General features: G+C 42.7%; 1 protein-coding gene across 1 annotated transcript in view; it reads right to left on the bottom strand.

The window, feature by feature from the left end:
• Positions 1–15218, bottom strand: part of LOC114644508 (acyl-CoA (8-3)-desaturase) — a 236031-nt gene that overhangs the window by 197952 nt on the left and 22861 nt on the right. The window lies entirely within an intron of this gene.

Here is a 15218-nt window from a genome sequence, read left to right as displayed (position 1 = left end):
CAAAATTATGGGAGAAGTCAGGGTGGTGTGGCAGGCACATGCACGAGTGTTACACTTCACGCTGACCGGGATTTATGTAGCGGAAGTGCATGAAATTTGGCTTACGCATAGGTTGTGTATCTGATTTTTTTTGTGCAAACGCACATTCAACTTTTGTCCTTACGCCATGTTTTAGTGTGAATTATACGCACGTTATTATGCATGAGGACCCCAGGTCATCTACAAATCACTATTTTGTGGTTTCTCTGTAGAATCTCCTGTATGTTTTCCTTGAGGCCGCCTTCGATTTTAACAAGATGTGTCTCAACTTTAGTCCTCTCTTCTTTTGCTGTAGCATTTGTGGAGGGAGGATTATATCTGGTTGTAGGTTCACATTTTTGGCACCTTCTACAATTTGTGTTGGATATTCGTGTTCTGTTTTTTTTAATTTTATTTCTATTACTTTTTACTTTTAGCATAATGTCCCTAGTGGTTTTGATGTTCCAGAAATTCACACCTTTCAAAATCCACATATTTAAATGTTTGTTTATAATGGTTTGCATAAATATTTTTGTAACATTAAACTCCTTTTAACAACTTGATTCTGCTCGATCCTCTTTAGAGTGACATGCCAGCTTAGAGGAAGTTCTGGTGTAAAATATTACTTGAGAAATCCAGCCCCAAGGGGTAACTGAAGTTTAAATTTTCTTTAATAACTTTTGTTCAATTCTGCGGTAATGTGGCAATTACATTTAGTCATGTTGTAAATCAAAGACAAATAATCAAAATGTTTACCATTATAAACTTAGTGCTTCTTTTTGAAATCCCTAAAGTAAATGCTCACATTGGACTAAGCAAGCAAACACCTGTCTAAATGAAGGCCAAGAACCCAACAAAACATTAGAAGGTACAGAAATTAGGCTCAGCCTGGACAGTGTCATCTTTTGTGTATGTTCTTTTGGTTCTTTCTTAACATTTCCTTAATTGTCTCGAGGCACAAATCTGGGGAAGGTTACAGAAAAATTTCTGCTGCTCTGAAGGTCCCAATGAGCACAGTGGCCTCCATCATCCGTAAGTGGAAGAAGTTGAAACCACCAGGACTCTTCCTAGAGCTGGCCGGCCATCTAAACTGAGTGATTGGGGGAGAAGGGCCTTAGTCAGGGAGGTGACCAAGAACCCGATGGTCATTCTGTCAGAGCTCCAGAGGTCCTCTGTGGAGAAAGGAGAACCTTCCAGAAGGACAACCATCTCTGCAGCAATCCACCAATCAGGCCTGCATGGTAGAGTGGCCAGACGGAAGCCACTCCTTAGTAAAAGGCACATGGCAGCCCACCTGGAGTTTGCCAAAAGGCACCTGAAGGACTCTCAGACCATGAGAAAGAAAATTCTCTGGTCTGATGAGACAAAGATTGAACTCTTTGGTGTGAATGCCAGACGTCACGTTTGGAGGAAACCTGGCACCATCCCTACAGTGAAGCATGGTGGTGGCAGCATCATGCTGTGGGGATGTTTTTCAGTGGCAGGGACTGGGAGACTAGTTAGGATAAAGGGAAAGATGACTGCAGCAATGTACAGAGACATCCTGGATGAAAACCTGCTCCAGAGCGCTCTTGACCTCTTTCAGCAGGACAATGACCCTAGGCACACAGCCAAGATATCAAAGGAGTGGCTTCAGGACAACTCTGTGAATGTCCTTGAGTGGCCCAGCCAGAGCCCAGACTTGAATCCGATTGAACATCTCTGGAGAGATCTTAAAATGGCTGTGCACCGACGCTTCCCATCCAACCTGATGGAGCTTGAGTGGTGCTGCAAAGAGGAATGGGCAAAACTGGCCAAGGATAGGTGTGCCAAGCTTGTGGCATCATATTCAAAAAGATTTGAGGCTGTAATTGCTGCCAAAGGTGCATCGACAAAGTATTGAGCAAAGGCTGTGAATACTTATGTACATCTGATTTCTCAGTTTTTTATTTTTAATAAATTTGCAAAAACCTCAAGTAAACTTTTTTCACGTTGTCATTATGGGGTGTTGTGTGTAGAATTCTGAGGAAAAAAAGTGAATTTAATCCATTTTGGAATAAGGCTGTAACATAACAAAATGTGTAAAACGTGATGCGCTGTGAATACTTTCCGGATGCACTGTATATACAGGACTGTGCAAAAGTTTTAGGCAGGTGTGAAAAAATGCTGTAAACAATGTTTTCAAAAATGGAAGTGTTCATCATTTATTTTCATCAATCAACAAAATGCAGTGAATGAACAAAGGAGAAATCTAAATCAAATCAATATTTGGTGTGACCACCCTTTGCCTTCAAAACAGCATCAATTCTTCTAGGTACACTTGCACACAGTTTTTGAAGGAACTCAGCTGGTAGGTTGTTCCAAACATCTTGGAGAACTAATCACAGATCTTCTGTGGATGTTGGCTTCCTCACATCCTTCTGTCTCTTCATGTAGTCCCAGACACACTCGATGATGTTGAGATCAGCGCTCTGTGGGGGCCATACCATCACTTCCAGGACTTCTTGTTCTTCTTTACACTGAAGATAGTTCTTAATGACTTTGGCTGTTGTTGGGGGTCGTTGTCCTGCTGGAGAATAAATTTGGGGCCAATCATACGCCTCCCTGATGGTACTGCATGATGGATAAGTATCTTCCTGTATTTCTCAGAATTGAGAACACCATTAATCCTGACCAAATCTCCAACTCCATTTGCAGAAATGCAGCCCCAAATGTTCAAGGAACCTCCACCATGCTTCACTGTTGTCTGCAGACACTCATTATTGCACCACTGCCCAGCCCTTCGATGAACAAGCTGCCTTCTGCTATAGCCATATATTTCAAATTTTGACTCATCAGTCCAGAGCACCTGCTGCCATTTTTCTGCACCCCAGTTCCTATGTTTTCGTGCATACTTGAGTCGCTTTGCCTTGTTTCCACGTCAGAGGTATGGCTTTTTGGCTGCAACTCTTCCATGAAGACCACTTCTGGCCAGACTTCTCCAGACAGTAGATGGGTGTACCTGGGTCCCACTGGTTCTGCCAGTTCTGAGCTGATGGCACTGCTGGGCATCTTCCGATTTCAAAGGGTAATAAGCTTGATGTGTCTTTCATCTGCTGCACTAAGTTTCCTTGGCCGACCACAGCGTCTATGATCCTCAACTTTGCCCATTTCTTTGTGCTTCTTCAAAAGAGCTTGAACAGCACAACTTGAAACCCCAGTCTGCTTTGAAATCTTTGTCTGGGAGAGACCTTGCTGATGCAGTATAACTACCTTGTGTCTTGTTGCTGTGCTCAATCTTGCCATGACATGAAACTGTCTTCCACAACCTCACCTTGGTAGCAGAGTTTGACTGTTCCTCACCCAGTTTTAAGCCTCCTACACAGCTGTTTCTGTTTCAGTTAATGAATGTGTTTCAACCTACATGTGAAATTGATGATCATTAGCACCTGTTTGGTATAATTGGTTGATCATACACCTGACTAGAATCCTACAAAATCCCTGACTTTGTGCAAGTGTACCTATAAGAATTGATGCTGGTTTGAAGGCAAAAGGTAGTAACACCAAATATTGATTTGATTTAGATTTTTCTTTTGTTCGCTGACTTTGCATTTTGTAAATTGATAACAATAAACAATCATTATTTATATTTCTGAAAGCATTCTTTGTTTACAGCATTTTTTCACACCTGCCTAAAACATTTGTACAGTACTGTACATACATACAGTATTTATAATCATGAATGCACAGGAGCCAACATACACAAACATAATGTCAACCTTTTGCAGGGTCAAATGCCAGTGAGAAGAAATAACACTTTAATGATGACTTAAAAATGATCATTGTTGGGGCAGCCCTAATATAAAAAGACGAGCCTTAACAAAGAAAAGAAGCAGTCATTGCAAAAGCCCAACCCGCTCTTAGCTTCAACCTCCACCTCAGAACAACTAAGAGCATCTGGCTAGTAGACTGCAGGGCTGTTGTTGGTGAAGAGGTTCAGTGAGGAACTGGGGCTGATCCATTCACAAATTTGAAAAGAAGTAATAGATTTTTAAAATCAATTCTGAATGGGACCGGAAGCCAATGAAGCAAGGTCAGTATTGGTGAAATATGGCCATGCTTACGAGAGCCTTCAATAATCGAGACCAAAGTTCTGGACTAGTTGTAGGTGTCATAACAAGACCTGATCAACACCTACAAAGAATTGTTATAGTCCAAATGAGATGTTATAAAACTTGGATGGCCTTTTCAAGTTCATTGAAAGAAAGAAAAGCCTTTTTCCTAAAGTCTCAACTGGAAAAAGCTTCATTTAACCTCGGAATGTATCTGTTTGTCGAGTTTGAATGAGCTATCAAAGATCACGCCTAGGTTCCTAACTGAAGCTTTGTGATACGTATATGACGAAAGGGTCCAAGATGAACATCAGAGACAGTCAAACCTTCTAAACTTTTGGACACCACAATCTCAGTTTTATTATCATTTAGTTTAAGAAAATTCATTGCCATCCAGGTTTTAATATCATTCAAGCACACATGGAGGGTCTGTATTGGCTCGCTTTGAATTTAGTGGCAAATAGATTTGAGTGCCATCAGCATACCAGTGAAAGGAGAAGCCATATTTGTTAATAATAATGTAGCCTAAAGGTAACATGTTTAACAAAATGAGAACTGGTCCAAGGATGGAACCCTGTGGAACCCCATAAGTACGAGGATGAGACCTCACCCATTTGAACAGAAAAGGTCCGATTGCTTAGATAAGATTTAAACTATTTATAGTATTTATAGTTACTTATACTACCTTGGATGCCTATATTCTGTTCAAGGCAGGATATAAGAATCGCATGATCTACAGTATCAAAAGCTGAGGCAAGATCTAGCAGTATAAGAATAACAGAATCTCCAGCATTAGTAGTTAGGACGAGATCATTGTAAACCTTTAACAAGGCTGTTTCAGTGCTGTAAGAAGATCTATATCCGAATTGGTAAAGACAACTTTTTCTAAGACTTTAGATAAAAAAAGGCAGTTTAGAAATTAGCCAGAAATTTGACACATTAGAGGGTCCACAGCACGTTTCAAGGCAGCAGGAACACAGCCGGAAATCAAGCTAGCATTTATTAAGGTAACAATACTTGGTTTGACAGAATCAAAAAAACCCTTAAATAATCAAGAGGGGACACTGTCCAGGGGGTAATTTGCAGGATTCAGGCATTGCACTAAATTAGAAAACAGAAATGATGATACAGGCTCAGAGTGGTGAAAGACAGCAAAACACAAAACAGGAAGAGATGAATCCTGAGCAGGCAGTATGATTGATGACCTAATAACATTAATCTTATTTACAAAAAAATTATACCTCTGTTTGGACAGTAAGTTGGAGTATGTGAGAAATGACAAATTCCTAATACAAGAAATTGTACGTAGCGATTAAAGGATTAAAATTCACTAAAAAAATAACATTTGTAATAATTGCATCTACCCAAACAAACCATTTTTAAAGTTAAGTTTAAAATCTGAATCAATGTGTTAGTTCAATTCCAAAATAAATGAAAGACAGTCTATGGAAGTAATGTATAGAGGGTGCAACTTTCAATAATGCAAATTTTTACATTTTTTCAGAAAAACAAATGATAATATTTATTCAGCAATTTAAGAGATGTGCCTCACTTTTTGATAAGTACATACTTATAGGTTAGGGTCCCAGGGAGAACAACTATGCATTAAAATTAAAAATCAGTTTACGGTACTAGTTTTACGAATTCTAGGGTCATGGTGTGGAAGGCCGGGGGCGTGGACCTGCAGTCGGATAAAATGAGAAGGGTATTGCTGCAGACTAGAGACATTATGGGTGGACCTAGAAGTGGGATAACTTTCAATCAAATTCTACTTCAGCAAATCATATTGTGCTAATTCAGAACTTCAACAAATGAGATTGTTGTTACTGTATGTCAATCAAAAACTCACTTGTCCAGTTATCAATGGTTTGAAGTTGTCTATCAAGTGTAACTTCAACCAGTCATTTCACAGTTTGTGGTTCCTACCACTTTGAGGTTCTGCCTTATAAATTTCCCTCTTAAATAACCTCCCATTGTACCAAACTAATTACTTGTTAATTTTGACAATGGAAGCAAATGAAAACATTTGAAATTTGCCTTTGCATAGTTTTCTTTGTGTTTTTTTTAATACCTTCGTGTTGCATGGTTGTGCTTGTACAGTGAACCTTTACGTTTGTATTAATAATCATTTTCGCTGTAGTAATTGATGCATATGTATGAAGTGAGCCGGCACTCAGCGGTACTGACAAATCTTCAAATTTCACAACCCAAACCCACCTCCTCTCTGGTGCTCAGTGGAATGCTAGTAGATTGCTGCTAGTAATTTGGTTCCACATCAATACTGTGCATAATTAAATTAAATTGATTAAAAAACTGTAATTTATTTTACAATATTTTAAACAGGATCATAACAGACATTCCGTCCATACTGCAATCTTCAGATGTGTTTATCTGCCATATCTGTCATCTGCAAGTGTATCGTTCATGCTCGTATATACAAGCTAATGAACATTTGCGAAATCACAGCAGAACTACAGTTTCCACCGGAGGTACATGTATTCAATTTTTCCCATTAACTTGCGCTAACAGCAATCTTTAAACCAATTTGTCAATGAATTTATTTTTCCAAATTGATAATTACTATGAATGGTGTTGGAATGGTATGAATGGAGTCTATGCTTCCTTTAATCTAGTTTGGGCAGTTTTTCTTTAATCTAGTTTGGGCATTTTTCAGTGACTTTAACCGTCACCTTATCGTGGTGGAGGGGTTTGCGTGTCCCAATGATCCTAGGAGCTCTGTTGTCCGGGGCTTTATGCCCCTGGTAGGGCCACCCAAGGCAAACTGGTCCTAGGTGAGGGATGAGACAAAGAGCGGTTAAACAAACCTCCTATGAAGAAAAACCATTTTGGACGGCGTTTTCCCTTGCCCGGACGCGGGTCACCGGGGCCCCACTCTGGAGCCAGGCCTGGAGGTGGGGCTCGATGGCGAGCGCCTGGTGGCCGAGCCTGCACCCATGGGGCTCGGCCGGGCACAGCCCGAAGAGGCAACGTGGGTCCCCCTTCCCATGGGCTCACCACCTATGGGAGGGGCCAAGGAGGTCGGGTGCAGTGTGAGTTGGGTGGTGGCCGAAGGCGGGGACCTTGGCGGTCTGATCCTCGGCTACAGAAACTGGCTCTTGGGACGTGGAATGTCACCTCTCTGAAGGGGAAGGAGCCTGAGCTAGTGCGCGAAGTTGAGAGGTTCCGGCTAGATATAGTCGGGCTCACCTCGACGCACAGCTTGGACTCTGGAACCAATCTCCTTGAGAGGGGCTGGACTCTCTACCACTCTGGAGTTGCCCCCGGTGAGAGGCGCCGAGCAGGTGTGGGTATACTTATTGCCCCCCAACTTGGAGCCTGTACATTGGGGTTTACCCCGGTGGACGAGAGGGTAGCCTCCCTTCGCCTTCGGGTGGGGGGACGGGTCCTAACTGTTGTTTGTGCGTATGCACCGAACAGCAGTTCGGAGTACCCACCCTTTTTGGAGTCCCTGGAGGGGGTGCTAGAGGGCATACCTTCTGGGGACTCCCTCGTTCTGCTGGGAGACTTCAATGCTCACGTGGGCAATGACAGTGAGACCTGGAAGGGCGTGATTGGGAGGAATGGCCCCCCTGATCTGAACCCGAGCGGGTGTTTTGTTATTGGACTTCTGTGCTCGTCACGGATTGTCCATAACGAACACCATGTTCAAGCATAGGGGTGTTCATATGTGCACTTGGCACCAGGACACCCTAGGCCTCAGTTCGATGATCGACTTTGTGGTCGTGTCGTCGGACTTGCGGCCACATGTCTTGGACACTCGGGTGAAGAGAGGGGCGGAGCTGTCAACTGATCACCACCTGGTGGTGAGTTGGCTTCGATGGTGGGGGAGGATGCCGGTCAGGCGTGGTAGGCCCAAACGTGTTGTGAGGGTCTGCTGGGAACGTCTGGCAGAGCCCCCTGTCAGAAGTAGCTTCAACTCCCACCTCCGGCAGAACTTCGACCACATCCTGAGGGAGGTGGGGGACATTGAGTCCGAATGGGCCATGTTCCGTGCCTCTATTGTTGAGGCAGCTGACCGGAGCTGTGGCCGTAAGGTGGTCGGTGCCTGTCGTGGCGGCAATCCCCGAACCGCCGGTGGACACCGGCGGTGAAGGATGCCGTCAAGCTGAAGAAGGAGTCCTACAGGACCCTTTTGTCCTGTGGGACCCCGGAGGCAGCTGATAGGTACCGGCAGGCCAAGCAGAATGCGGCTTTGGTGGTTGCTGAGGCAAAAACTCGGGCGTGGGAGACGTTTGGGGAGGCCATGGAGAATGACTTTCGGATGGCTTTGAGGAGATTCTGGTCCACCATCCGGCGTCTCAGGAAGGGGAAGCAGTGCAGTGTCAACACTGTATATGGTGGGGATGGTGCACTGCTGACCTCGACTCGGGACGTTGTGGGTCGGTGGGGGGAATACTTTGAAGACCTCCTCAATCCCATTAACAAGCCTTCCAATGAGGAAGCAGAGCCTGGGGACTCAGAGGTGGGCTCCCCCATCTCTGGGACTGAGGTCACCGAGGTGGTCAAAAAACTCCTTGGTGGCAGGGCCCCGGGGGTGGATGAGATACGCCCGGAGTTCCTCAAGGCTCTGGATGTTGTAGGACTTTCTTGGCTGACACGCCTCTGCAACATCGCATGGACATCAGGGACAGTGCCTCTGGATTGGCAGACCGGGGTGGTGGTCCCCCTCTTTAAGAAGGGGGATCGGAGGGTGTGTTCCAACTACAGAGGGATCACACTCCTCAGCCTCCCTGGAAAAGTCTATTCAGGGGTCCTGGAGAGGAGGGTCCGTCGGACAGTCGAGCCTCGGATTCAGGAGGAACAGTGTGGTTTTCGTCCTGGTCGCGGAACAGTGGACCAGCTCTATACCCTTAGCAGGGTCCTGGAGGGTGCATGGGAGTTCGCCCAACCAGTCTACATGTGTTTTGTGGACTTAGAAAAGGCATTCGACCGTGTCCCTCGGGGAATCCTGTGGGGGGTACTCCGAGAGTATGGGGTACTGCCCCCCTGATAAGGGCTGTTCAGTCCCTGTACGATCAGTGCCAGAGCTTGGTCCGCATTGCCGGCAGTAAGTCGAACCCGTTTCCAGTGAGAGTTGGACTCCGCCAGGGCTGCCCTTTGTCACCGATTCTGTTCATAACTTTTATGGACAGAATTTCTAGGCGCAGCCAGGGTGTTGAGGGGGTCCGGTTTGGTGGGCTCAGGATTGGGTCACTGCTTTTTGCAGATGATGTTGTCCTGTTTGCTTCATCAGGCCGTGATCTTCAGCTCTCTCTGGATCGGTTCGCAGCCGAGTGTGAAGCGGCTGGGATGAGAATCAGCACCTCCAAATCCGAGACCATGGTCCTCAACCGGAAAAGGGTGGAGTGCCCTCTCAGGGTTGGTAGCAAGATCCTGCCCCAAGTGGAGGAGTTCAAGTATCTCGGGGTCTTGTTCACGAGTGAGGGAAGAATGGAGCGTGAGATCGACAGGCGGATCGGTGCGGCATCCGCAGTAATGCGGGCGTTGCATCGGTCTGTCGTGGTGAAAAAGGAGCTGAGCCGCAAGGCGAAGCTCTCAATTTACCAGTCTATCTATGTTCCTACCCTCACCTATGGTCATGAGCTATGGGTAGTGACCGAAAGAACAAGATCGCGAATACAAGCGGCTGAAATGAGTTTCCTCCGCAGGGTGTCTGGGCTTTCCCTTAAAGATAGGGTGAGAAGCTCAGTCATCCGGGAGGGGCTCAGAGTAGAGCCGCTGCTCCTCCGCATCGAGAGGAGTCAGATGAGGTGGCTCGGGCATCTGATCAGGATGCCTCCTGGACGCCTCCCTGGTGAGGTGTTCCAGGCACGTCCAACCGGGAGGAGGCCCCGGGGAAGACCCAGGACACGCTGGAGGGACTATGTCTCTCGACTGGCCTGGGAACGCCTTGGGATTCTCCCGGAAGAGCTAGAAGAAGTGGCCGGGGAGAGGGAAGTCTGGGCATCTCTGCTCAAGCTGCTGCCCCCGCGACCCGACCTCGGATAAGCGGGAGACAATGGATGGATGGATGGATAAGAAAGCAGACAGTCCGAAGAGCAACAAAAATGGGTGAGATATCTAAGAAAATACAGGAAAGTAGATTAATTTATTTTGGATATCTAATGAGCAGAGACAATGAGTATGTGGGCAAAAGAGAGACAGGAATGGAAGTACAGGGTAAGCAGAAGTGGATGGATAAAGTAAAAGAAAATCTGAAGGACATGGGTCTAACTGGGGAGGAAATGCAGGACCGAGCTGTATGGAGAGGGCTGATTAAGCGCGCCGACCCATATAGAAGCGGGAATTGATGATGATGGCGAAGAAGAAATTGCTTGGCACTAGCAGCCCTTTAACCAGCTGTAGTGTCATATTTTTCATATACAGGTCAATTGCCTGTATTTTTCTGTTGTATGCAAAAGACGGCAGTGATGTAGCTTACTGTGCTATTATTGACAACAGACAAGATTAGGATAACAAACCTGCAACATACATTAGCTCAATATAAACCATATTTTAAGATGTAAGATGACCGAAGAGTATATAGGTTATACTTCAAGTCTGTACATAAAACCATGTTAACTTCACCAAAAAGACAGTTTGCAAAAACATTTTACTTTTTGAAGAGAGTTTGGAAGGGACAGGAGTTGAAGACATTCATTCTATTTTCAGTAAAATGTCAAAACAATGTTAAAGTGTTTTTAAAAATAGGGTTGCTGCTTCAGTGATTGTTGTTTGCCCTGGCCTGTTAGCCTGGTTAGGTTCACAGATGAGCGTCAGGTGCCATGGATATTAGATGGGTTAAGTCTAAGACAGGAAGCCAATTCATCATAGATGTATATTTTTATTTACTCAGTTATGCACATACTTAGTGATTTTTATCAGTGTTTTAACATGGATTACCTTGATTGAACAATTTATTACTTAACTGGCCTCCCCCCCCGAACCCCCCCCCCCCCCGCAGCTCCGCCCGTGTAGTAGTGAAACAGGACAAACGTTAAAAATCAATAAACAAACAGGTATTGCTAGCTAAGTGGAGGCAATGTACACTCCAAAACGCAGAAGTACACCGACTCAAATGGAGGCTGGCGTGCAAATGAAGAGTGCCCTGCCCAGCTCCCCACTCCTAACGCCCCGCTTCCCCCTCCCCTCGGCCCACAGCCTCTATTTCGGATTAGCACGAATTTATCACTTCTGCAAGTAAACTATGATTCTTAGCATGATGAGAGAAGTCACAAAATCAACCAGAATGGTCAAGCAAATTATAGAAAAAAACACAATCTAAATCCATTAAGTAGTTCTCTTGTGAAAAATGGACAGACAAACAGACAGACAGATGTTAGATTTTATATATAGAGAGATGATTTGGCTTCTATTAGTGGCAGTGTAGTCCATACCAAACATTTTTGTGTTTTATAATAGTGTTATATTACATCAGCCAATGGGATTTAAAGAAGATCTAAAAATTCAAAAAGAGACGCAGCTATAATTTTATTTCTACAGTTCATATATACAATATATATTTCTTAGATTTTCTTAGACTTAGTTTTTGCTTATTTACTGTTTCTTCATTCTTGCTTATTTGACTGTTACTAAATGTAAAATAACAGTTTGAATTTTGTTGACATGCATTGATTTTGTTTGTTTTAACTTATGTAATTGTAATTTTATTCTGCTCTAGGCAAGCTCATTTATCATTGCAAATTGGGATGCAAAGAGACAGAGCACTATCACTGCTTTTAATGCACTGTCACAGTTCTACAAAGGACTGGATTTGTACAAAAGACAGGGTTCCAAAGGAAGGGCTACCCCCATCCACCCCTTCAGTGTCCTCTTCCTCCAGTCAGCTGTTATTACCAGCATTTGCCTCGACCCCACAGGATTTAACACTAGTTACAACCCAGCAAACGCCAACACCTGCCTTAATCCTACATGAATCGGGAATTTCTGATACCCAGCAAAAAAAATAACATACATCATATCTTCAAGAATGAACACCTGATTTCACCAAGAATACACCAACAATTCTGTTGCCTCTGCAAGAGTCATCACTAGCCACAAGCCAGCAAAATGACCTCTGCCCCGGAAGAGCCATTACTTTCTGTAGCCCAGCAAATGCCAATGTTTAATTCACCCCTGCACAAACCTGTGCTTGCTGTGATGCAGCAAACATCAAGCCCTGTTTCACCTTGCAGGATTCAGCACCCTCCTCAGCTAAGCACAAGGACAGCATCACTAAGCCATTTAAACTTAGGATTCATCTCAACCCTTACATTATAAACATGTCACTTTCTTTATTTGCCTTTGCCTTTTTTATTTCTGAGTATGAAACTGACTGTGCATAATACAGTTGTGTATATTTGACTTAACTATTGATATAAATAATAAAGGACACTTTCTGTTATCATCAAAGATTGTTGATTAAGTTCTGTATATTTGAAATAGTCTGCATATATGTTTTTAGCAAATTGATGCCATCTGCATTTTTTCTTTAATTTTTATAACTGTTTTATTATTTTTTTGTACATTACAAGCAAACATGTCCACCTTCATTACATTGTTCTTTTATTTATATATAATATATAGAAGTGGGCATGCTGCAGTTTTAATGCTTCAACTTCAGAATATTCCCTGATCAGTCTGTTCGTTAAATCAATCTTCTTTGTTCATTCTTTTTTTCAATCAACTGACCCATCATTATTATTAATTGTAAATATTTTTTGAAATGGTTGCACAATTCATACTGAATAATTATTAATAAAATATCATACATTAACATTACTAGAATTAATAGATTTGACCAGAGCCTCCACTTGTAACAACACAGTCTACAAATGGCACACACGTTGCTGAACTCACTGGTAATCCCACAAGATAAAACAGCTTGGGAACTGAGCATCCTGATCAAGGTTTTGCTGTTCACTTACAAACATAGTCTAGAACAATAAGGTTCTTACTTATCTTTTTTTAAGAGTCACATTTTAAATAAAACTTGCATTTTTTTAACTATGAGAACAAAATTAAAGGAAAAGGATTGTTAACTCCTGATAAACAGAGAGTCAAAACTTTGAAGCTCAGTATTCTAAAACCATGACACACAGCTAGAACCTTGTTATTCTAAGGTCTTGACATTAAGTGTGTGTGTATACACACTTTGTGTGCTCTTAATATACTGTTTGCTTGGGAAGTCATATAGGATTATGTCCAGCTGAAATATCTGGCATATCTACAGTAACTTGTTAACAGTAATGGTGCTGATGCGCATGATGCTGATGCCTGCTATACGATCGGACTCCTGGCAATAAGGCCTCATACAATCTTAGAGACACTAAAGATAGGCTGATGTGTTAAACACACCACTAGGCCTTGATGGAGTCAAATGGAGGCAAAATGAAATATGAACTACACAGAAACATCTGTCAAGTTTTAATCTCTAAATGTAGATTTTGCATAAGTAATATGTATTATAATAAATATTTACTTGATGGTCTTAAAGAGGTATTAAAAGTTCCAAAAGTAACAAAGGTCCAATTAAGTCAAATAACTGAATAGCCTGATTAACAGGTGCACAATCGCATACACTGCAAAATTATTACTCTGTTTAATGCAGAATATTTGTTCTTCATAGACCATTTAACATAGTAAATTTCATTATAAAAATAATGATTGAAAGGTGACTATTAGCACTATGATAACTGTGGTTCTTACATTTAACATTGATAATATGTGGAGACAGGCAAAAGATGTCTTCAATTCACAATTTTATTGCCAGTTTTCTTAATATTGTCTATTCCCTAATACATGAACTCGAGAGTGCCAAGTATGTGATTTGTAATATTCTGTAATCATAATACAGCTAAAAAAAAACTTAAATATGAGATCAACAGGCAACAAACTCATTACAGCTGTTGGTATGTTGAAAACAGACATGAATACCGTAGAATATTTGACACACATTAGCAAACAAAGAACAGAGGCTGTTCTTTAGAATAAATAAATAAATAAATAAATAAATAAGTAAGTAAGTAAGTAAGTAAGTAAGTAAGTAAGTAAGTAAGTAAGTAAGTAAGTAAGTAAGTAAGTAAGTAAGTAAGTAAGTAAGTAAGTAAGTAAATAAATAAATAAATAAAAGTAGATACTGTAAATAGTAATGAAAGTAATAAAACAATTTTTTAGGGAGAAATGAAGAGTTACCTTTGACAATTGTGGCAGGCGGCCGGGGTCCATGCCCAACCGGGATGCCCCTGCACACTATATTCGGGGGGGCAGCACTGAACAGTGCAATACCTCCCCCTGGATGCTAGATGGCCGCCCCCCTCGGTTGGAGCGGTGCCTCGGTTTCCCACAGGGCTCCATGGGAATTGGAGCTGGGTGCAGCCCTGTTGGGTCCTGCAGGCACTACCAGGAGGTGCTGTAATTGGGACTCCTGAGCCCGTGTGGGCAACGTATTCATCACATCCGGAAGTGCAGCCGGAACCTGGCGATCAAGCACCTGGAGCACTTCCGGGTGGACTATTAAAGAAGCCAGCGACTACCACTCAGTGGCCAGAGTTGGGTGGAGGAGGACAAGGTTGCCTGGGAGGAGTGGTGGTGCCAGAGAGAAGTGTTTAGTGCTTGTGCGATACTTGTGTGCTGTGCTTTGGGATTGTGTATTGTCTGTGGGGTTCACAGGGAAGACGTGCCCCACAGGTGAAGAAAAAATAAATATTTATTTTATTTTACACGCGCCTCCGTGTGAGTCTGTGTTGGGTTGGGCGCAATATAGCTCCTTTCTTACACAATTTATTCAAAGTTTAAAATTGTAATACATTTATAACCCTCTTTAGTGTGACTTGTTAAATGTAGGCGACTATTTCATTTGAACATTCGAGTAAACAACAACAGTCAAATATTTGTTTTAATTTCACTGACTCAATCAAGTATAGCCCACACTTAAGTCTACCTCAATTCATTAAAATTAGGCAGACACAAATTTGTATTCATATGTTCTTTTTTTTTTTTTTAGATGTCATTTAGTAACAATAAACATCTCATATCTAACTTTTATGACCATTATTTTTCAAAACCGCTAATCATAAATGACGGCAGTAAAGTGCACTATAACAACAACAACAGCATTTATTTATATAG

Source organism: Erpetoichthys calabaricus, chromosome 2 (assembly GCF_900747795.2).
Source record: "Erpetoichthys calabaricus chromosome 2, fErpCal1.3, whole genome shotgun sequence".
NCBI classification, from domain to species: domain Eukaryota; kingdom Metazoa; phylum Chordata; class Cladistia; order Polypteriformes; family Polypteridae; genus Erpetoichthys; species Erpetoichthys calabaricus.
The sequence above is the reverse complement of the archived record's forward strand: the minus strand, read 5'-3'. Positions and strand labels throughout refer to the sequence as shown.